Source organism: Melanotaenia boesemani, chromosome 15 (genome assembly GCF_017639745.1).
Source record: "Melanotaenia boesemani isolate fMelBoe1 chromosome 15, fMelBoe1.pri, whole genome shotgun sequence".
NCBI lineage: Eukaryota > Metazoa > Chordata > Actinopteri > Atheriniformes > Melanotaeniidae > Melanotaenia > Melanotaenia boesemani.
Window position 1 is genome coordinate 22,928,763 of NC_055696.1, and position 25,727 is coordinate 22,954,489.

Consider the following 25,727-nt stretch of genomic DNA (forward strand, 5'->3'; position numbering starts at 1 on the left):
GACCACTAAGAAAAAAACAACCTAAGCAGAGTCGAGTCAAGCAGAGTTGGAAAACAGAGACTAAAATGTACTTTACCAAACAGCAAAGCAGAACATTAAATGGTTATTTAAAAGAGCAGTGCAGCTTTTAAGTCTTCAGTGCACCGTAGACCAATCTAGCTATGTCAGTTTTTGAAATAATGAGAAACTTGTCATTTCCTGTGGTGCTATTGACTTGGTAAAATTACATACCTCCTCCAAGTAATTCACTGTTAAGAAGTCATGTCTATGAAGTCCGAGTTTTTCTGTGTCTTAAGTTTTTTTTTTTTTTTTCAAAGCTTTCCTGACACCTCATTTACAGAAATAAATATGTAAATCAAAGCCCATCTTGTTTCTCAGAATTGTACTTTTTCATTAAAGCACAGTATGGACATTTCTATAAGATTATTCGCCTCTTGTGCAATGAGAAAACAAACTTTTTCAAAGGAGGAGAGTTCAAAGAAGCTCCTCATTTCCAGTAAATTGCTTTGCCTGATTTGCCATTTCAAATAAATTGCAGTGTTGGCCAAAATTTGCAATTCACAGGAAGTCGTCCCCTGAGCCACACAGAAGAGGTTAATCCATATTTCACGTTTGAATATAAGATGGAAGAGGAGAAAAAGGGAAGGAAGGGGAAGATAGGTAACTGCCAGGAGATGAGGAGCAGTGGGGAGGGGTGGTGGGAGAAGCTGTGAGAGTGGAGGAAAAAGCAAGAGAATGGGAAGAAACAGGCGTCATTTAGAGTAAATGGCATCCAAAAACCCTCTCCAATTATCTTTGCCTACCATGCCAGTGAGACTGACTTAATTAAAATGACTTGAGAGGGAGGGGAGAGAGGAAGGAGCTGCCAGTGATTGAGGGGGCAGGCAGGCGACGTATCTGCAGCGAAACACAAAGCTCAGGCGTTGCACAGGCCGACCACCACTCTCTCTTTTCAATTCCCGACTTCAAAAGAGAATAAAGAAATAATAATAATACAGAGAGGGGGCTCTCACCATTTGCAGCCATGTAATTGCACTATTTAAAATTACGCATTTTTATCATTGTTGAAATATTGCTGGCAGTGGTGTTGTGTGTGAGAGAGAGTGTGTGTGGATGGGGGGGGGGGGGGGGGAGGATAAAAATAGATAGCAATAATACTTTTTGTTTTGCTCTTGTGTGACTCCCCCCCTCCTATAATCTTTTCTCCTTTTTTCTGTGGTGAAAACCTCTGACAGTGACCTTTTCACAGGAGGTCTGTTACTATGGAGACAACATCCACCTCTTTACGATTGGCATCTTCCTGTCCAGCCAAAATTGTCCCATTTCGGACTGAAAGGCAGACTAAGATTTAAAATTCTGTATAAGTTCAAGGTTTTTTCTGGCCAAGATAGAAGAATATCTAATAAATATGTGCATAATGGAAGAGTGATTTTTTTTCTTATTGTATGATAATAGAACATAAAGATCACATCATCGACTATGTAATGAGGTATTTTAGAGATGTACTTTATAAAATAAAAAGAAAATGCATCACCTTTAAAATGAACACCAGGACAAAGATGGTATGTTGCTTAAAATCGCTATGTCAATATTTTAGATAACAAGATTTAATGATGGTATTTTCTTTATCAATAACATTTGTTTTGCAAAAGCAGCAGACATTTCTTTAATGACTGACAAGAAACTCAGTGATTTAACCTAAACTGGCCTCTCCTGCAGGACAGCTCAACTAATGAGCAGCTGTGCAAAGTGGGAGTGTGAAAACACTCTTACAAAAAGTTGGAGGACATACACCCACCAGCCACTTTATTAGATACTTCTTGCTCCTACCAGGTTGGACCCTTTTCCCTTCAGGACTGCCTTAATCTTAAGGTAGGCTTAAGGTAGGCTGTGGTGGATAAACAACCTACTGCACTAATGTACCTAGAAAATATCTCCCACATATTTTCCCAGCAGCAGTAGCCCAAACCATTGACACAAGGCAGGATGAATTCATGCTTTCATGTTGTTCCCACCAAATTTTCTGAATATGGAGCAGAAATGGGACCAGGCAACATTTTTCCATCCTCTATTGTCCGGTTTTGGTAAGTCTGTGTGAATTGTAGCCTCAGTTTTCTTGTTCTTAGCTGACAGGAGGCACCTGGTGTGGTCTTCTGCTGCTGTAGCCCATCTGCTTCAAGGTTGGAGATACTGTGTGTTCAGAGATGCTATACCTTGCTGCATACCATGGCTGGAACCAGTGGTTATTTTACACAACTTGTCTGAGCATTCATCACATAAGAAAACCATTTTTCCCACACATAATCATCTCTCCACATGCTCCAGCCAGAAGGTCATGAATTAATTAATGAGCATGCTCTATGAGCTCTAACTTGTGGAAGCACTGGGAGCATCATGGTACAGCGGCAATCCTTCGTACATTTATGTGCACAGCTGAGCTGAGCTAGCTTGACCTGACCATTTAACTGGACCACGAGGAGGGGAATTGCATTAATCACTAAAGTATGTCCAGCATCACAGCACTGGTGTTCAAGGCATGCTGCTGCTTTCAGCTTTCACATGTAACTGCAGCCAAATTCAATTCACTGACAAAGAAGCTGCTTGAACAGTGGCTCTGTCGTATGATACTGCGTTGCTAAAATCATTGTTGTGTTAGAGTAGTGGTGCAACCTAAGATGTTCTAAGCGATTATAAAATGGCAGCCTTAATGGGATGCTTTTAAGTCATAACTTTTGAGGAATTCACCATCTGATAAAAGAAACAGAAAAATGTGTCAATGACAGCAGTTGTGTTGAGAAATTGATCTTAATATAATATACCTGTGCTTTTCTGTTTTTATCTAAATATGCAAAAGGAAGGTTTGCAGTACACCTTTACCCATTAGTCTACTCTAGCATGTACATGCAAGACATTTTGACCTGTACTTTGTCTTGTTCTGAGAGTCTCGGTTTCATACGATTTTGGTCAAACTAATGCGTTTACATGCATTTTAAAGATGTGGGTTTTGACATAAATATTATTATAACTTAATGTATCATCATTTAATAGAACATTCATGCCCAACATGCAGACTCACAGATCAGTTTGTAACTATAATGAAAAACATCTCATCATTTACAACTCAACGTTGAGACAGAATGTGTAACAACAACGTTAGTCTACAGTGCCACATGTTGCATTTTCACAAAAGGGTCAAAGTTTAGACAATTTCTTTTTGTCCTTACTTGCTGACCTATAGAGATATAACTCAGTGGTGATATTGACACTCAGGATGTTTGATATCTTGCTACATCGCTTACTCATGAAAGTCTGATGTCTTGCTACATGTCAATGCAGGTATTTGACACTGGTAATTTGGCAGCAGACGATCAGAAAATGGGAGTGGGAGAAGGGGGAGAATTAGGCTACGTTCACATTGCAGCTCAATTCTGATTTTTTTGCCTATATGAGACTCATCAGATTGAGAACAGACTGCTCATAAACTGACTGCAGGGGCAGGCTTGAGACAAGCTCACCTCATCAGATTGTTATCCACTGAATCAATATATCGTATCAGGATCGAACTTGTAGTTTACACCCCTTGACTCTATCTTGCAGATATGGATAAAAGTACCTGTTAAAAAGTTATATAATGATTTTATAATTGAAATTGTAAAACACTTTCTTGTAAAACACAAGTTTAAATTATACAATTATGTGTTAAGAAGATAATAATTAATGCTTTTTCATAGTGACTGCATTAATTTCCATTCTTATGTTTAAATGAAAGCAGACGTATGTCGAATTCTAAATGACTTTCTGTTTTGAAGGCTTGTACAAAAACAGGACAAATTAATCTAAATTAATTTTGCACCAAAGTACAGGATGTGTTGCTGATGTGAAATGTTTTTGTGTCAAACACACTCACAAACACTCCTCTCACACCTTAATCAGCCAATGTACGGCCTTCATGTGTCTCAGCTCACACCTGTTACTGTGTTTTTGTCTTGTTAGCTTATTGTAATGGCCTGTACAGGATTTCTCACCAAGCAAAACACTAACTCATTTCAACAAACGTGTTTGCACAGAAGGTGGGTGGGCGCTATAATTTTATAAGTTTAAGTGTGAGAATGTATCGTCCAGAATAATTACCAAGACTGAGCAATCACTGTATCACTAATAACGTAAATATGCACAGGTGTTAAATACAGCAATGTACAGATCAGAGCAAAACAAACAACAGCAATGATTCATACTTGAGACATGTTGGTGTGTGTGGAGAATAACTACTATTGTTAAGTTTAGAAGTCAACTCAAAAGAATAACAATGTTTTATCCAGTGCAATGAAACAGTGATGTGAACTTCATAGTTTTATGCATCATTATACACTAAAAGTGTCTGAAAATGTAAGTTTACCCTAAATGTTTTCAAGCCAATCAAGAGCGTAAGTAGCAGTAAACTCCTGCTTATCAAATGCACTTGCCTAAATGATCATCAACAGTGTGAGAACTTCTATGAAAGCAGAGGTTTTATACGATTGCTGTCTTGGAGTATTCAGGTTTTTGTTAATATAGTGCCAAGGAGGAAGGTCATTAGGGGTGGAAATCGGTAGGCACATCCCGATTCGGTTCTGATTCATATGGTCATGATGCGATTATAAGATGACTAGTGATGCTTCTTTTTTCCCTAAGTGACTACTTGACTACTACTACTTTCCAAGTGGAAATATTTATCATTGTTTCTCATGTTTGTCTTGACAAACAAAGATAAAGTAAGCCCACTCGTCAATTTCTCAACCTGCTCACCATTTAAGACCAAAGCATGAAGCTGCATCAAATCCTAGCGGTCTTTGACCATATTTCAATCAGAACTTTGACCACGATCTTTCACGTCTGACCACAATCCATTTCTCCTTGACAGAACCGATTATTGTCCTACATGCTCATATGTTTTAGGTTTATTTATCCATAATGCCCTGCACTGAATCTACAGTGCTTGTTGCATTGTAGTTCACTTCCTGTATTTGGTTCACTTGAAGCAAACCTAGGGTTATGGTTGCAAGCGGACCAGGGTTCGCTTCTTTGATCTGCATCAGAGTTTATCATTCACATCTCTTTAAACAAACTGGACATTTTAAGCAAATGCAACCACACATAGAGGCTGAGGTGCTTCCACATGCTAGCTTTTAATGGAGAAGGTGCCAGTCAGATTTCACGCTCAGTGCTCTGTCCACACCAAAGTCTGTCCAGGCGCTGCATTTCTGCAACACCGAGCTCAGCCTAACCCTTTTCCGTGTCCTCAACATTTTTACAACGATTCAGAATCATGCAGGTCTCCATTGTGATCAATCTAAAATTAACTTTAAAAGAGGTTTTCCCCCACCACTAAAACATAATAATAATCTTTCAAAAGCAATTAAAGCTACTTCAATCCAAGAAGGATATAAATAAAATCCAAACTATTTGGAGTCCATCATTCTACACTGAGAAAGATTATTCACAAGTTCGTTCTTCCCAGTAGTGGACATCCCAACAGGTTCAGCCCAACATCAGATCACACAATGCTCAGAGAAACTACAAAAAGAAGAAGAAGAAAAAAAAACTACATCTCAGACTCTGCAGGCCTCAGTTTGCATGTTAAGTGTTCATGTGACAGCACAATTAGAAAAAGCCAGAACAAGTATGACTTGTTTGGAAAGTTTGCAAGAGAAATTGAGTGAACCATGAACTCCTCTGTGTACCAAATTATTCTAGAGTCAAATGTGAGGCCATCTGTCTGACAGAAAAGTTGGCTGAAATCATCTCATGCAACAGAACAATGGTCCCAAACTCTGCAGAACAACAGAATGACAAAAGAAAAAAGAAAAAAATCAAGGTTCTGTTATGACCCAAACTCCAGACTTTAAACTGATTGAAATGCCGTGGTGAGACCTTAAGAGAGATTAACTGAAGCAACGTTGTAAAGAAAAACAGACAAAATTCTTCCACAATGATGTTAGAGACTGATAACATCCTGCAAAAAGCGATTACTTCAAGTTATTCCTGCTAAATGTGGTTCTCAAGCTAATTAATTATGAGGTGGATGCAGCCTTTGCTCACCATTTTTGCATTCTAGTTGAGCTCATATTAAATAAATAATAACATGGTGTAATATGTAATATATTATTGTCCTTTTGAGGTTGTTTCTATCTTTTTTAAGATCTCATAAGGAACAGATTATTTATTTTGCCCTAATATGTAAAGTCTTTGAATCAAAGGAGGCTGTGTTCTCTTACATGATCATTTTAGAGGGTAAATAGAAAAATAGAAAGACAGAACTAACCTCAAATAACATTACTTTTTACTGTCATATGTCTTTATGTGGTTGGACACTGAGATATTGCGGGTCTCTGTGTGTGTGTGAGAGAGAGAGAGACAGATGAAGGAGGGTTGAGTTAGCATGACAACTGCTATTTTGATGGGGCAAAAGCCAAGTTTTTCCACATATCCATTTCCCCTTCCAATTTATCTCCCTCTGCACCGTGCTTTTCCATCTCCAGAGCCTCTCCTCTTCATCCCTCTTGTTTTCTTTCTCATTATTGCCATTGCTCTCTCTCTTTCTTTCCTCCCCCATCGAAGCCCCCCTCTTTCTCCCTCACCGTCTCCGTCTCACCGAGCTTCGCATTCTCTCATGTTGAGCTTTGGGAGTAGTTTTAGTAAAACAGGGAGAGGCAGAGTATTCATCAGTGTCTTTTGAATGTGGCTGTTTGTTAGTTTTGGAGGGAAAATGTCACTTTATAAAAGCTTTGGATTCATTTCATATTATCTCAAGGAAACAGTCAATGGTAGCATTTGCCAAGCCAAGGCACTGATAAAGCGATGATCGACTCTGTATCCTTAACCCTCGGTACTCTGTTTTTCAGTGGCCAGACTCTAAGTCCTGCTAACACACTGTACACACACATACAGCGAAACACACACCACCACAGTCTTAGCTCCAGTTGCCAGGGAGACCGCCATACCAGGGCCCTGACCCAGGAGGTTTGGGACTGTTTTTCAACCCCAGCACCCACTCACCCTCCTTCCCTGAAGCAGGAGAGATAGCAGCTGTGGGACAGCTGTTTCAACCACAGCCGAGCCTCAAACCACAACCATCATCCCACCATCAGTGCAGCCCAGATGAACGGCCTATTAGGGGACAAAAACACCCTGCGGCCCAAATGATTACACGCACATCTGCCTTACACTTCTTCAAGGAAAAGTCTACCATTCCAGCATTTGATTTATCAAGGTAGAAACCAAAACTCACAGGTTTGGTTACTTTATGAGACACAAAATTTTGTGATTAATGTAATACTGTTACATATGAGTGTATATATTTATAAGAACAAAGCAGTCAATAAGAGAAGTAAAACCTTTATTACAGTTTTGGTTTTCTTAAGGACAAATAATGGCCACTTTGCTGCACAACTCTGTGGGAAGGTGCCATTTTGCCAGTAGTGTGGATGCCTGCTGTTTGCTTTCTGCTCTGTTTCCTTGTGTTTGCAGCTGAGTTCCAGCCAATCAGAAAGACACACATTCCTGCAGGTTTTTTTTTTTTTTTACAGAGATCAGAGGAGAGGAAAATTATTCCTAAGATGTTATAGCACAGGGGTAGCCAACGTTGGTCCTCGAGGGCCCCAATCCGGCAGGTTTTCCAGATTTCCCTGCTCCAGCACACCTGACTCAAATTAAATGAATCCAACAGCCTATAAGGATCTCCACAATGGCTAGTTAGTTTAAGTCAGGTGTGTTGGAGCATGGAAATCTGGAAAACCTGTTATAGCATCTGGAGACCCTAAGCTGTACTCTTGACAATAGTGAGATCATAGATGACATGCAAGACCCCGAACCCAAGCACACCATGTCTTTGCTTCAAAGCTTCAAGTCATTTTTACTGCTGCTGATCCTCAGATCTTACATCTGGTCAAATTGGTCCTTACACTACTGCCAGTGGTGACTCACATGTTACAGCTTGCGAATGCATAGTGTTAATTTATGAGGACGTGCACAAACAATGGTCATGAGCTATGGGTAGTGACTTAAAGAGCAAGACTGCGAATGCAAGCAACCAACATGAGTCTCCTCCACAGGGTGGCAGGGCTCTCCCTTAGAGAGAGGATAAGAAGTCATCCAGGAGCAGCTCAGAATAGAATCCCTGCTTCTCTTTATTGGGAAGAGCCAGATGAGGGGGCTCAGGCATCTGGTCACGATGCCCCATAGATGCGTCCCTGGTGAGGTGTTCCGGGCACATCCCATGGGTGGATGGATGGATGGATGGATGGATGGATGGATGGATGGATGGATGGGTGCACAAATGACGGCAATGATAAACATGTATGTGTAATCAAACTGTCGTATCTTTTCAGCCAAAAATGGCGTCCATTACGGTGATGGTTGCATAATGTATTATTTATTTATTTATTTTCAACTTGTCCTGTCTAGCATCGTAGCAGCAGAATGATGGTCTGACTGCTGTGTTGTGCCGAACAAATTTGGTTTGCCAAGAGGAGCTTTATGGGAATAAGGCTCCTTTTGATAATCTTATTTATATATATTAATTTTATCTTATTCATTTTGAATTATGGAATTAATGTAATCTTGCTGGACCTGAATGAAGGACAGAAAAAATGAGAATAGTGAAGACGAGTAAAAAGGAGAGTAGAAAAAAGAAAAAGACAAAGATACAACAGATAGAAGGCAACGCTTCAGTTCATAAGAACACCAGACAACCAGTTGCTACACCTGTAGAGAAACAAAATTTCCTATGGCTTTTACAGATAAACAAAGCTGATGATCATCAGGAGTTCCTAAAAAAACAACAACAAAAAAAAAAGAAAATTTAATTAAAATATAAATAAATAAAACAACAAACATGTATTATAACAAACAAAGTTGAGAGACAATCAGCAATTAGCAGCAATCCCTGAGCACAAACCCAAGCCACCCCACCATAAAGACAACCAAGGAATCAGCCAGAGGGTGGCAGAGGAAGACCCCAGCCAGAACCCCCGTGGTCTCATGGCACAGGCCCCAGCGGGACTAGATCGGCAACCACCAACCCCAACAGGCGCCAGCCATCCAGAGCCTCCCGGCCCAGGGTTGAGGCCTACCGACCCAGGCCCCACCAGCAGCCACTCTCCACCATCATGAGGCGACCCTTACTGCAGACCCCACACAGGGCCGGACACTGCTCCATTGTGGAGCAGCCCAGATCCCCACTGCGGTAAACCACCAAGGACCCGCAGGAATCAGTCACCCGCCCCCCCTCCAACATCCAACCCCCAACGCGACGAGGTCACAATCCTCCACCTACACTAAGTGATGGAGAGGATCACAGGGGACTAGAGGGAGTAAAAATCAGCTAACTGGTTCTGTGAGGATGCAGACATTGTCTCAATACTGATGTGATCTAGCAAGAGATTCCTAAACTGCTGAATCCACAGATTATTTTTGGTTTTCCAGTTCACTTTTCTTTGTGATGTATGAGACCTGCGTGACGTGAGGAGCATGTGTGTAGAGTTAATTACCTTGTTAATGTCACAAAAGTCACCTAGCAGGCACAGTGTGGGGCTTGCAGAAATATTACATTGTTGACATGTTGACATGTCTTCACATACCTGACGCCAGAATGTATTTTAGCACTAACAGTGAACCTTTTTTTACTAATTTCACTCGTTAATCACGTGGCTTTCCTTTATAACCCTGGTCAAGTGATGTTACAGCCAAAAGGCAACCAGGAAAGGAGAGTGTACTTGTAACATTTACGTACATGTGTTTAAATTCAAAACCTTTCCAATGAGCCCAACCAGCCTCACGGCAAATGGTGGAACAGTCACTTAAATTTAATATATATACTGAAGTCTACAGAAGACAGATTTTTGTTGTTGTTAATTCTACTTGAAAATAAAACATCTCAACACAGGATCACTGCAGTTCATTGAAAAGTGATGTATTGACAGTTCCATAATGCTTAACAGGTAAAAAAGACAGAGTTTAAAGGTTGAAGAAAAATGATGATGGCTAAACACCTGGCTGCTAAGCAAAACAACCAAGATAGAAGCTAAATTCACAAAAACCTATTATTAAAAGAAGAAAGAAAAAGAAAGGTCTTTCCAGTTACAATGTTTGCACATAATATAATAACACAAATTAGATCACTAAGTATTATTAGCACTATCTCATGTAGATTTCTGTCTCTCCACTGCTAAATAACTCTGATAATGTGTCCATCAGACTGTTAAAGTCTATATACTTTCACATGACAACTAGATTATGACTCTCTCTCTCTCTCTCTCTCTCGCTATATATATATATATATATATATATATATATATATATATATATATGTACAGTTAAAGTAATTTTGTGGACATACCTACACTGTTAAGCCAGATTTTTTTTGAATATAAGCTTTTTAGTAGTGATTAATTTTATGTTTTGTATAAACAGTCTCATTACATTTAGTCTCATTACTAAACCAAATAAGTTTATAATATTTTTAAAAATTTTGCAGTGCAATAATAAAGAGAAGTGAAGTAAACTTGAACATGCTAATATGTTTCTATCAGAGACGATGGGGTTATTTTTAAAACTTCATTTATAAGGACCACAAATGCAAATGGGACATGCATATTCAGCAGGAACTTAACCTTTTGTGATTGCTATGTTAGAAATTGTTTTATGTGGCTTACTTCCTGTGTTACATTGACATTAAGACAAAGCTGAAAAGTTCTGCTCTGGTTAAATGTTAAAGTTGGTACCATGAGTGAGAAGGACAGTACAAGGAGAGAAACCCACCACAGCTTCTACTCTATGCATAGCATCAGGGGTATAATGATGTTGGTAACTGATATTTCGTAAAGTCACTAAGTTCAACAGGTTGCAGTTTTATACCCCCAGTCAATTTAAAAAATAAGCCAAGATGCATCTTTAAATTATTATTATGAACAGGTGTTTAACCAAGTTTAATGTTAATTTTTAATAACTTTTGGATTATTATTTATTATTATTTGGAATAAGTTAAGACCTCTAAGTTGACTTTCCGTGAAATTCCGGAATTTGGAAGAACTAAACTATTTGAGTAAATCCAAATTATGGTTAGTTCAAACAACTAGGTGAAATAAAGAAAATGAGTTGATTTTCAATAAAAACTAATGTTCACCTGTGTGGATATTAACCTATAACCTAAAAACTAAAGTGGTTTAGAGGGTTTCCACGCAAATTTCTAGTAAACTCAACTAAACTGAGTTATAGTGTAGACATCAATATACAATCAATATAGCATCATAGTCACAGTTACTTATTTATGTTTACAGATTTTAAATGCAGGTTTTGTTTTGACAACGTTTAAGACATGAACACAAGTCTGGATATTTATGTACTAATTTATTTTTAATTGACTAGCTGTATGAAAGCAATTCACAAATATACCTCTGCTTACTAGCCACAGTCCAACCTGTGGATAATTGGCCTGATTTTGTCTGTGTGTCCAGACAGTAAAATGCTTCTGAGCCATTTATCACTGAATTCCCCCTGGTGCCAACTCTATTTGCATGTTGTAGCTCAAAAGAGACAAGTACCTCCCTTCTGGCTCCACTGTGAAGAGGAAACCACGAAATGCCCTTTTAAAAAAAAAAAAGACTAAGTGATATATAAACTGATACCGTTTCATTGTGTAATTCACCGTGGTGTCCACTGAAAAAATATTATCTCTAACAAGGCAGTATATTAAGTGACTCATTCTTCACTTTATGACTTTATGATTTCATTTATTCTTTATCAGAGCTGGAAGTAGTTATCTTTTACCTCAAGGCTCAGTGTGCAGGATTTAAGTAGATCAGTCTGCAGTAATGAAGTATACATATACTATACTAGTAATAAATAAATTTTGATTATAAAATCTACTGTTACCTTTACTTTCTTTTCTGTTTTTTAAAAGAAAGAAGTGGACTTTACATGGGAGCTGGTCCTATGACATGGAACCAGGGTGTGGCTCAAAGGTCATTAGCTGGACATAAGTTGGGTGACAGAAAATTTGTGGGCCAGATGTGACCAAAATGTCAGAAACATGTCAGATCTGGAATATCTCTGGCAGATATAGGGGTTAAGTCTAGAAAACCACACTCAAGTGTAGTCAGTGCCTTAGTCCAGGGCTCTCTAGTCTTTACAATCCAAAGAGCCATTTCATTATCAGCCCAGCTAAGAAAACTCGCTCAGAAAAGACAACTTACAATTTTTAATAAGTATCTACTATCGGAAATTTGTTGTCACTTTTATTTCTATTCTTAGGTTTCAAAATAAAGCAGAACATAAAACTTTTGCAAAAAGAAGATAGACAGACTTTATTCTATGGGATGTAGATGTTTATTTAAAAAGATGTAAAAAAAAACACACAAAACGTATATATATATATATAAATAGAGAGAGAGAGAGAGAGAGTTTTTTTTTTATTATTTACTTTCAGTGTACTTTTTGTGGAAATTCAATGCAATTATTCCATGAAAAGAATTTAAAAAAAATGAAAAATTGCAGAAAACCTGCATGTGTTATTATATCTATATTTAAAAACATTAGTAGACTCTTTAGGATTTTTAAACATGTATTAAGAGCCATTGTGGAAGGTCCAGAGAGCCACTTTCAGTTCCGGAGCCTCAGGTTGCAGACAGCTGGTTTCAGTGATGAGAAAGTTCGATTTCTACATGACCTAGTTCAAAGTCAAGTTCACACATTTTAAAATGAACTAGTTCAGTGAATTATTCATAATTCAATTTTTTAACTAAGTTCACAGTTCTAAAAATCAACTAGTTCATAGTTCTTTTTTCCCCAGTATGTTGCTGCTAGCCATTACCCTTAGAATACTGGCATTTTCCTATTATTGCCACCCATTCAGTCCACGCTAGTAGCCAGATGCAGCTTTCACTCCTACAGTATAAAAACATGAGGAAAAACTTGCTTGAATGGTCTTTCTTTAATGAGGAATTATTAAACTATCTGAGGTACGAGCCCGGCTGAGTTTTTTTTCCTGTTCCACTTCTTCTCTGGTTTGTTTCTTTTGCTGGTTGCATGTCAGCTATTCTGCTCACTACTGCCTCCCCGATTTCCAGTGGTATTACTTAGCTGTCTGCATCAAGCTACGGATGGCTAAGCTCTGTGAAAACATGCCAAATTACATGTGTAACCAATGCAGGAGATGGACTAAAGTGTCTGTCCGCCTGCATATCTATTTCCTGTGTCGAACATAAATAGACATTATGGGTATATTCACACAAGCACTGTTTGGTCCTCTAACCTTGGTCTGCTTCCAAAGACAGTAATGTTTGTTTGGAGTAGTGTGAGCACTCATTCGAACTTTGGCATCATCCAAAGAAGTGAACTCTGGTCCGCTTAAAAAGCGGTGGACTCTGTTCATTTCCAAGTGAATCTTGGTCTGGTTCATTTGCAGTGTGAAAGCAAACAAACCATCCAGTAAACCTAAGAGAGGAAGTGACGTAGAAGGTATTGTAGCTCAACACATCGTGGCCTGTCCTGCTGTTCATACATGTTATATGATGTCATGTTGCATGACATTGTCCAGGTGGTTTGTTCCACTTGAGTAAAGTGCAGTGTGAAAGCAAGCCAAAGCAAAGGAAGATGCAAAACTTTTCAGAATTCTTCACCCAATCACACCAAATTACCCAAACGTCCTTGTGTTAATGCATCCTTAGAAAATAGTGCAGTGGTCTATATGCAAGGACATGGATTACTATGCATCAGAGATTTTAAAATAATCATCTAAACAAGCTTGAAACATTTTGGAAACAAGTCCTAAAGCAGTTGTTTTGGGTTGTATCCAGTGAAATAGCAATTCAGTTATTCAATAAGTTAGAGAGAAAATGAATTCAAGAAAATATTCTCAGCCACAGTATCACATAATCTGGAAAATAGCTGAAAATTAAACAAGAAAGGATGGCTCATCAGTATAATGACAAACACACCACAAACTCACCAATGAACCAACTTAAAAGGCATAGATCCAAGGGCTTCCCAGAACCCTGACTTAAACCATAAAAAGAGCCATGCATGCCACTGACCTAAGAATCTAAAAGGACTAGAAGTCTTCTGCAGGAAGAATAACAGAAACATCCACATCACAAGAATCAAAGGACTCTGGGCTGGCTTTAAAAAACATTTACAGGCTGTTAGTTAAAGAGACCTGCTTTACAAGAGTTCAGAGTTTGCATCATGATGTGTACAAGAATACACATTTCCATAGTAATTAAGCTGAGTACTTTATTAGGCAATAAAAACAGCCGCTCTGAATCATTTCATTATGCTTGACCCGAATGGTCTCTTGTTGCATTAGCTGGTCTTTAACCTACGCAGATTTACAGTGAGCATCATTGTACTGATCTCATAACAAGCTGTTGTGTACAACAACATGCATTCACATCTATTTTTTGTGCCGTTGACTCTCTGTGTCTAAATAATGTGTGAATAATGTGGGAGGACTTGGCCTGGACTGTCCACTCAAAAATATATAATTTATTTTGATGTTTTGCTGTTACTTGGTAAAAGAAAATTCCTGCCTTAAGACTGTTTACATGAGAGTGAGACAAAAAAAAATAACTTGTACATATTAAGTTGGACAGTAATAGGAAGTTCACACACTTACCTGTGAAGCACTGTTGTTTTGTCCACTGAAAGTCATGGTAGAGTTTTTCAGTGGGCCGTGTTTACAATTAGGCAATATTCTTCTAAAAGAAGTCTAAGGTTTTCTTTTTTCCCCATCAGTGCGCAGAAAAGTAGCAGGCTAAGTTAGTACGGTGGTGATTCTGCTCTCCCCCTCCATCTGTTTTGTTTTCCTTCCATCTCCCTCTTTTTGATGAGCTGGGTCTTCAGTCCCCCTTATAAAATCCCATTAGCTCTTAATGAAGTCGGGCTCCTAGCCTCTCGGCCTCACCTCATTTAGCACGATTGTCTGGCGGCCATTAGCATGGAGGCAATTACAGCCGCACGACAAGAGTAATTGGAAATGCCGACAGGGACCCTGAGAAATGGGAATAAATAAATATAAAAAAATATTCAAACTAATAAGCTTCCATTCAGATGGCAGGGAGGGAGCCGCATGTGTCTAAGTTAAATCAACATAATTACAATTAGGGTTGGTGGGGTAAAGAGCCCGGGTGAGGGAGAAATGGATATGGGTGGACTGGAGGATGACGGTTAAGCACAGAGGTAGCGAGTGTGATGGAGGAAAGTGTAAGATCACACAGCGAGGCTAATAATGAACAACATTGAGTGTAATCCCAAAGACGTGTCACACAGAGGTCAGGCAGAGTATGTCAGCATGTGCCAGTTTAAAGGTCAACCATGCATTTTGTAGCCAAACTAATACCTGATATAGTTTAATTATTTTTGAAAATTCTCCTTTAAGGCCAGATTGCAGAATCTTAAAATTTGGTGAAGCTTTTGCACCTGTGCAGGGGATGATAAAAAGAAAGCCACAGTGGGTTTGGAAGCTGTCCATTGTGAAATTAACAATGGTATTTTAGCCTGCACTATTTCTCAACTGCTAAGCCTTTGATATCAAATAAGTAAGCTGTACCCAGGCACATTACGTACAGTATAGGCTGATTTATCTTCAAAACACTTTGATTTACTGGAACTAAAATCACAAGTCAGACAGGGCTCAACTTACTGCTGATGAAACATGTCACTATAGCTCTGCTACAACTAGAAAATGGCTTTTGTTATTATTCTATAAAGTGGACAAATTAAGGCCTTTAATAAATTACTGCTAGCTTTCCACAAACATACCGTTTCCAACCACATGCTGTGTTTTATGGTGACTTAATATTGTTTACCCTGGTACATAGTTTTTGGGCCAGTCTACATTCATTAGCAAGATACTTAAAAATATTTGCAGTATATTGAATAATTTTGTGCCATAACTCTTGAAACTGGGGTATTCTGATTGCCTGGTTTATACGTAATTAAAATCACTCACTATAACAATGGTTTTACAATAAATGTGTAACATGAAAAAAGTATTTTACACTGTTTGTGAAAACATAAATTTACATTTAAGAGTGACATACACATTTAACCTGGTTTAAATCTTAGTTGTGCAAGTATCCTTAATGAGCCAATTAGAAGCTATCCTGTTATGTACTGACTTTCACTGATCCTCAAATAATATCCTATGACTATATGGAACCCTAAAAAAGAACAGAAATGTACAAACTCAATAAAATGTTTTATTATCTTGTGGAAAACTAGTCTTTTATTTACATTAAGACTAGCCTATTTGTAAGCTAAGCTAATGTTAGCTTTGCTCCCTTAGCTGTGAAACCAATGACGATTAGCTTTTGATGCTAGCAGTAACATAGCTACATTGACTGAATGCACACAGAGGGCTGTCTGCATGGATGATGTTGCATGATGTTCCAAAAAGAGAAATTCCATTAAACACAGAACTGTAGCAGATTTTCTCAGTGATGTGCCCTAAATTGACGGCTAATCTGTCATCCATCTTGCATCCTACCTGTACTGTAAGTTCTCTAGTCATTCCTTTCCCGTTGTCTTTGCTGAGTCAGCTATGGTGCGCATTCAAAACAGCCTGTGTGTTTATATCTGCTTGCTAGTGTGTGACATGGTGCGAAAAGAGAAACTCTTTAGTAAAGAGCAACATTACCTGGAGTTTTAAGGTAGGAAGGTTACATAATGCATCCTTAAGGAAAGTCTTCTTAGCTGACTTTTAGTAGGGGCAGGAAAATTGTTAATGTACTGTAGAACTGACTGCATCAGAAGAATGTTATTCTCCTTTTTCCAGAATGTGCTCTGAATAAAAAATGTGTTTATCAATATTTATGGGCTTCATTTCTGCTTTTGACATTTTTAACATTTGCAGAAACTTATTTCCAGCACCTCCCTTCTATGAATGTCAACATTTCTCTTATATCTTTGACCATCTACTTTCTTTAGCATTTTCCCATAACTGGTAGCCAAATAATGCAATGTGGTATCAGACAGATGGACTTACACAAACCTCAAAATGAAATGGTCAGTGGCAATAGTTTGAATTTGATTTTGCATCCTTCATTCTAAGCTCTTGAATGAATGCTGTAAATTATTAAGATCTCAAGTAACAATCTGAATTCTTATCTTATTCTTATCAAAATTGAAATAGCACACAATTTCACTTTGAGCCCTCTGAATATTAAATAAAATAATAAAACCTATTAATATATAGTAACTTTGAGAAAAAGTAGACTACATGTTTGAGATTGGACATTTTCACACTATTAAAGGGGACCTTGCCCCTACATGAAGTAAAGGCTACTCGAGAAACCCTGGAGGCTGTAATACTGCTGAAACAACAGCAGGCTGCAGGCGAAGTGCCATATTGCCTTGGCATCTTTCCTGTCCAACCCCCAAGCAGTTACAACCAGGCCCCCATTTCCATCACCCGCCGCCGCTTTAACCCCCTTTCCTGCCTCCTAAGCTGAATGACAGGTGGCAGAAACCTGATCAGCATGAGCCTTCATCATCGAAGCGCTCCCATCTGAAGCGGGCACGCAGCCCACTTGCCCACCCGAGGGCCACAGCATAGATGTATGTGTGTACGGGTGTGCACATGAATGAGGCAGGGGATGGGGGACGAGGGACTACAATGGACATCGAGGGATAAGAGGCAGAGGAGTGGGGGACGTATAATGGACTTCTTGGCTAAGAAACTGAGCAGTAGAGCTGGCACCGGGTGTCCAGGACTCAAAGGGGAAATGGAAGACTGGCTCCCACAATAGTCATGCTGAGAGTCCCAGAGGGTCGTCCACAATAGCAGGGCAAGCGACTGTTGTCAACAATGACCTCCAAGGCCTCACAACCTGAGCTGAGCAGGTCCCACCCGTCAGCACTTCCCTTTTAGCACTGCCATTCAGCTCATGCAGGGATTATTATTAGAGCCGTGTATCTGGAACATTTGTGCATTTTGTCAGTGAAGTCCTGTCTCGTGGTTTTGTTTTACAGCTCCGACTTCTGTGTTACACAATATGTGGCTGATCAGCAACAGCACTGAAGTGAAAGCGCAAATATGACAGCATGACATTATAAAGAACAGCTGACATAATCTGAAATGTAAAACATCTTCATATTGCAGCGGGGGTCTACAGTAGACTCCCCACTACCCTTAAAAACCAAATCAGATCTGAAAACCTACCGGCTATCACAAGTGCAGCAGAGCATCGTGCCGCGAAATTGGAAATCCCAGAGTAGCAGTGGCCTGTCCTTGTGCAACCCACTGCCCCTGTTATTCATTAAAAAAGAAAAAAAAGTTTATTTGTCTAAAAGAGCTCTCTAAGCAATCACTCTAGGGCTGGAGGGATTGTAAGGAGAAAAGGGGGGTGGGGGTCTCCAACCAGGAGGAGATTTAATTAGTGAAATCTCATTAAGTCTAACAAAATTAAGCGTAAAACAATCCTTGGTGGGGAATCATGGTGGAGGTTTTTTTTGGGTGTGGAGAGGGAGGGTAGGAGTGGGGAACACTTAGGGGCTGAAAGGACATGGAGACTAGCTGTGCGATTAGTCGAGCCTGTGTGCAGGAAGAGACAAATGGCTTAGCATAACTAGGCCTCCTCTGGCAATCAGCTAAAGATGTGTGAAACAGATCCCCCATTGTTGTCCCATTTTGTACATTTATTCTGTCAAACTGAAAGAAATTCCTAGCATTTGATAGAAAGACTAATTAGGATTTAGAATCACATAACAATTAACATAAAAGGGTTGATGTTACAAATTCAGAAGAATGATGGAGAAAAACTGAAATTCACAACCAGCAGAAAGTCTTGTCATTAAAAAGAGCCCCCAGAGGATAAAGAAAGTTAATGAATGATTCTGTCAATACTTAAGTCGTGTTCTGCACATTCCAGGAAAGATTAGGGAAAGTAGAGAATACATTACATGTCAAGGTCCACCATGGAACCTTCGACAACCATATTCCTAAATTAACAGGGTCAAAATCCCATTTTTATACCAAATGTAATGTGTTTAAATAATTTTATTTTTAATAGGTTGTACACCTGCTACAATAAGCCACATAAATACTTTATTTCTGGCTGAACCACAGATTTAAACTCATACAGCAGGGCTGAAAGTGGACAGCTGAGTGTCTTTCAGTCTGGTGAATTAATCAGTCTGAAGTTTCCATGTTATAGCTGACGAAAAGAAATGAGCCATACCCTCACCAAAAGCTAGCTGTTATATCCCCATCAATGCTGATTAAAGCCGGAGTTAATGCTTGCAACTACTGCCGTTCATTTAGGGGATTAAAGCTGAGCAAATCCTTTCTAACTGATCTCAAAGTCAAATGTTACCCGGTGTTTGTGGGTTATTAGACCAGCAGGGAAAAGGTGTGGGAAAAGGTAAACTTGGAATTTAAACTTTCTACTGGATAGCGAAGACTTGTACACACTGACAAGCAAGCACGGTCAGACCATTTACCATAATACAGAAGTTCACAAGCAGAGAATACAGAGAATCAGACTGTCACAACATATTGGCATTAGATGTAAATCAAGATTTATAAATGATATACTTTCAGTCACAATTACATTTATGAATATAAAGCCATCAAGAGACAACTCGAAACTCAGAAAGAAACCTGGGCCTGGTTAAAGCCTAGGACCATCTCAATGTGAATACAAAATATAAAACCATACCACCATAGGTTCTATAGCACATCTATATATTTCTAGAAATACTAAGCTGCATCAGAAATAAATGTATAATATCCATCCCTCAACAGCATAACTGCAAGCATTTACTTGAGAAAGAATATGTAATCCACAGCTGATCCTGTGTGAGATAGCAGGTGCTGAAATACTGCTATGCAGTTCAGCTGCCAGTGAACGTACACACACAGAGAGGTTTAAGTTTCCACTTCAGCACCTCAGAGCAACAGTGAAGTAGACGTGAGGACTATGGCATTTAATTAGTCTGGTAGAAACTAAGCTAAGACGCATGATGCACAAAACAGAAAGTGAATAGCAGAAGCCATATTTTTGACAGGATTTATGAATAAAAAAATAGTGGCTGTTGGAAAACAAATCAAATGGCTAGTTGCAGGGTATGGTGAGAATTCAAGGTGACCAGCCACAGGTTTAGGGACATCAGCCACTTTCCTGGCCTCTTAAACTCTAAAATTAACCTGAGAAATGTCTAAGTGTTGAGCTGTTCTGCTGTTCAATCTGCACTACAGACATGGATGGTAGCCAGGGGAATGTCACACCAAACTGAGCATTTTCTGTATCATTCTGCATTAATGGTAATCTCAGTGACGTGCGAGTTAGACTTAAAATGTACAATAACATAAACCCACACTGTCAGGGCTGCTGGCTTTCCAACTGTGCCATAGATCAAGAATCTCCAGTTCCAGCCCTTAAGGTCTGCTCTCCTGCAGGTTTTTCCTGCCTCAACACACCTGACTCAGACTAATGGCTCATTAACAGGCTGTCGAGGAGATCCATTTTATTTGAATCAGGTGTGTTGGAGCAGTGAAACATCTAAAACCTGCAGCCATCAAGGACCAACATTGAACATCACCGCCCTAGATAAATGCCACACCTGAACCTGATATGCTTTTTTAGCTATATGACCAATACGGACGCAACATGGCTAGAGATGAACTTCGGGTGCATATTCATTAGACAAGATAAAAATACAAACAGCATAAATCTGAAGAGTTCCTTCATTCATTAATTCGTTCATTTTCTATACCATTTATTCCAATTCAGGGTCACAGGGAAGCTGGAGCCTATCCCAGCAATTGGCAGGCGAGAGGCAGGCTGCACCCTGGACAGGTCGCCGGTCTATCACAGCCCTCTGAAGAGTTCCTTTGTGTCTTATTTCAATTATTAAAAATGCATTTTCAGTAGAGATGATTTTCCATTTAGCAAAAAAGAATATTTCTTTTCCAGTTTTTCAATTTGCAGTTAATAGCAAACATGGGTGAGTCAAGGAAATTAGAATCTGATGGCTTATTCTAATCTAAACCACAGAGACAGACATTAATATTGAAATGCTCCAAGACAGCAATTTATCCTTTATTTCATTGTTTCTGAAATTACTCAGGTGGATGTAGACAATAACACAAAGGAAAAAACAATTCTAGTAGACAATAAGGATACAGCCATTCCAATGTGGATGTTTGTATCAGCTGGCATCCCTTAAACTAGTTATGTCTCACACATTCAGAGCTGATTTATGCTGAAGTTTAAACACAAAAAGTGATCACAATGAGCTTAATGCTGGTATAGCTGCAGGAACATGAGTTATGGAAACATTACCATCCTGAGGAAATACTGTCAAAGTAGTGTATCTATTACTGCAATTATTGTTTGGGTTCTGGCTTTGTTTTATTGGCAGCATCCAAACGTATCTTAAAATCATGCTGACTTTTCAGCAACAGAATAACAACACCCTGCACCTCTTTCCACCGTTATCGCTACTCCACCGTCTATCAGGCTAATCAAGATGGTGACTGACAAACAGAGTGCAACGCTAAGGCTTCGTTCACACTCCAGGTCTTCATGATAAATTCTGATTTTGTCATAAGATTATGCTTTTTAGGTTTGGTTCACATTTTTACGGAGCCCCCCTGGGCACACGGGATTTTTTATTCTTTTGCGATATCACACAATAATTTTGCATTACCTGACGTCCGCCAGGTTGCCCTCGCTGCCCGATGGTCTCTGTCCTTTCTCGTCACTGTTGACATTGTGTTGGGCCCTTTTTCTGAATTTTATTGCCTCTTTAATTCATCTTTTGTGTTTGTTTCTTTGCTGATGACTTTAGTATTACGGCTTGCCTGGCCTGGCGGACCTGATGAATAACAGCAAATAAACGATACCCTACACCGTTTCTGATTACAGCAAACTTCTTTGCCTGAACTTGCAAATGATCCATTAAAGCACTACAGTACAACTTCCTCTGTTAACATGGACATCATGTCGTTAGCCAGCTAACAGCATGCCTTAGCTTTGGCCCGCCTACCTCCGATAGCTGGTTAGCTACCGTTAGCTACCGTTAGCTCTGCGTTAGCTCCGCGTTAGGTCGGTTAACTCTTAGCTACAGGCAGCTCGGAGTTTGATGGTTGTCAATCATCTGCCCACACTTTCACAGTCCCCCTCTCAGCTCGACTTTTTTGACCATTTTTGGATTTTCCAGGAATGATGACGCGTGTGACACTGTCAAGATAGCTGAATTGAGCTTCAATTCAGCTATGTGTGACGTCACGAAGGCTCCGTCCATCTTTTATATACAGTCTATGGAGGTAACACAAAATTTATTGCGAGGGAATGCGAAAGCCTTGCGTGGAAACGCAAAAGTATTGCATGGTAACACGAAAGAAAAGAAACTCCCGTGTTCCCTGGGGGGGCTTCACATTTTAATTCAATCCAACCTCCATCAGACACCAGTATGAACAGTGTATGGCCCTGAAATGACCCGCATGTGCAGAGGAAAATGCAAAAATCGCTTTGAATATGTATCTGATTTAGTACAACACATGAAAGTGGCCTGAGTCAGATCTGCTATGAGAAAAATCTAAATTCACGTATGGACAAAAAAAGTCAGATTTCAGCCACTTTTGCCTGCAATGCGACCAGTAAAAAAGAAGTTTTTAAGACTAATATGAAGAAAGCAGCCACAATGATTATTTGAAGCAAATCAAGAAGGGCATATTTAGCCAACTTTCATGAACATTTGGCTGCACAAGCTGTTCACAACTTGCTACTTTCATCTCTAATTACAATACATTTTTGCAGGGCAATGGAGGAGTAGACTGGCCGTCTGGAAGCAACAGGTACCAAGAGAAAGAATTTATCTTTTTATTTATGCGTCAACTTACATTCCCTATTGGTTCCTTATGCCACCACTTCTTTATCAAGATCACAACAAAACCATCAGTGTTGCTCTTTAAGATCAAGAGGTCACAATAATTTCATGCTACAGTCCAAGATACAAATATTGCTTGACTTGGTGTCGACTGATCATTACAGATGCAGCTTTAGATTTAAACTGCAGCTAAAATCAGATTTCCTAGAGAAATCAGCTCAAGTGATTCAGACAAAAATGTTGTCTCAACCATTTTATCTGAGCTGCAACAGGACAATTGTTAACAGTCTTCCATGCCAACGTGTTTGAAGGATGAATTATGTTGGACTGTGTTGCTAAATGTTCTAAAAACTGGTTTTTGGTGTGTGAACAAACAGAATGCCTCTTCCAGATATGTTGTTTCTGAGGGTCTATAAAGTATTCTATTAGTCTTTCAATGAAAACAACTGTTAAGTTAATAATTATACAGATCAACTGCACAAAGCTGCATTAATGATGTTTAGAAACTAATAAAAACCAAGGGAAACTTACATTTAGCTGGCCCACATCAAGTATCCAAATCTCCAGTCAAAGCCTGTGGAGAGATGAGAAATATTCCTCTAAATTAAATTGTCATCATTCCAAATAACAGCATTAAAATTAGTAATATGGGGATCAGTCAGGTTATACAAGCATAGATGCAATATGTGGGTACCATTTTTTAACACAAGGATGGAAAACTATTATTCACATCTGTTTGCAATCTTATAAAACGAATCCTAAATCTAAAGTAGCTTCATGTAATGATGCATTTAAAAGATAAAGTTGGCTTTATTCTACATTTGATTTAGAGATTCCGAATCCCATGAAAAGATATAATCAAAGATTCAATCATACAAAGTGTTTGATCACATCTATGGCTCATAGCCCACAAGCGCCTTCTGAATATTTAAACCTTAGCTCATTTTATGTTTTAAAAGAAAAAAAGAAAGTTAGCAATTCCACCAAAGAACTGATTTCTTTGGGTTTTCTTAAAGCATTTCTCACACAGGATGAAATAATGCACATATAGGGACTATATCAACCATCAGATTCATTTTCTTTTGGAGACGAGTGAATATTTTTGGAGTAATTTAAAAACACAGTGTCTGTGTTTTTGGGAATATTGAAAACTGGTATCTCTTCAGTGGTTTTCTGGACAACAATTTTTCTATATGGCAACCAGGAGTAAGATAAATCAGGCTTTTGATCAATAAGACTTATTATTTTAAGTATTCTTATTATTCGAATGGCAGCAGTGCGTATGAGCCCCCATAATAACACATCTGCTGCTTACAACCTGCTTTATTTGTTTGTTCTTTGTTTTTAAGAGCAGTTTAGCCTCTTTAAACAGCTGCTCCGGAGCACTTACCATCTGTATTCAAGATATGTTACATTTAGGCAACCAAGCATATGGGCAGAAAGCACCATATTCAAGTAACTTAAAATTTGGATTAACAGTTTTTAGCCATTTTATGTTTATATAGAGCAGGACGTGAAACTCTGCTCCTCGAGTGCGACTACAGGTTTTTTTGTTTCCCTGCTCCAACACACCTGACTGACATTAATGGGTCATTGTGAAAAACTTGACAAAAAGTTGTTGGATCCCTTTGATTTGATTTCTGTGTGTTGGCGCAGGTAAACGACTAAATCCTGTAGGATAGCGGCCCTCAAGGACCGGAGTTTGACAACCGTCATGTAAAGCAATACTCCTGTTGTTTGTAATATTACAGACAGAAATGATTGTAATAACTGCAGGGGAGAAATCAAACATTTGTGAGAAAACAAACTGAATGTTAGTGGTGTTCTGTTTATTATCAGTCCATTATGCCCAGTTATAAGCTTGTTGTCAGTTGTTTCAACCCTCAGGTGCTGAGGAACCAGGGTACTATGGTGAGAAATGGGCTACTGGAACACAAAATAGACAGACACGAGATACAAACAACAGAGATGCTTGGCCAAAATAATATCAAAATGAAGGGCAAGAAGGAAGCACCATGGAGGAGGAGGTTGGAAGCCAAGATCAAGACAACTTGGAGGGAAGTTAGTCAACTGTCAGAGCTTTAGAGGGGCTACAACCACAAGAGGATTACCCAAGAGGAAAAGCCAGCTCTTCATACCCGAGGCTCTGGAAACTGCCAAAGAAAGACTCCAAGCATTGGCTGCACGACTGAGGAGATACACAAGAGAATAAAATCTAGGAAAATAAACCAGCTGTTCTCCACTAACTACTAAAACTAAAGCATGCTCCCAGTGGCAGGTTAATACCACACACACTAAGGCCTGGCTCACACATAACGATTTTTTTAATCTTATGAGATTTTTTTATCTGGTCGAGACCTCACACTTGATGATAAAAAAATCAGTTTTGATCGTTCTGTGTGTGGTGTGGTCCAATAATGTAATCACAGAACAACACATACATAAAGATGCTGTCCCCCAACTCATCTACAATCTAGTCCTCCGAGCCAGACAAACGCCGAAAAAAGGAGAAACATAGTAACAACCGGCAAAAAACAAAGAAGAAGAAACATAGTAACAACAGCATGGAAGAGGACATATAGGACGAGGGAATGATGGTGGTCTTGGAACTATTGTTAACAGACAAATACAGAAATTAAAAAAATAACAGACTGGAGACGGCGTGAACATTTATTTACTTCCTTGTTCCCCAGCCAGCTTGCTCTCTGATTGGCTACATTCTGTACCACATCACCATCCATGCAGTCAGAATGTACGAGTCGTTGGGGTTCCTCAGAAATCGGCTCTGAAACATTGAACATGTTCAATATTCCCAATTGTGGGCTACGACCCGTTTCAGAGCGGATTATTGGGACAAA

General features: G+C 39.1%; 1 protein-coding gene across 1 annotated transcript in view; it reads right to left on the reverse strand.

Moving 5' to 3' along the window:
* The window catches only part of pknox2 (pbx/knotted 1 homeobox 2), a 152,852-nt gene that overhangs the window by 84,011 nt on the left and 43,114 nt on the right, over positions 1–25,727 (reverse strand). The window contains exon 3 of the mRNA XM_042008855.1: positions 23,401–23,443. The gene's annotated coding sequence lies outside the window, so the exon portion shown is untranslated. The remainder of the gene's footprint in view (positions 1–23,400; positions 23,444–25,727) is intronic.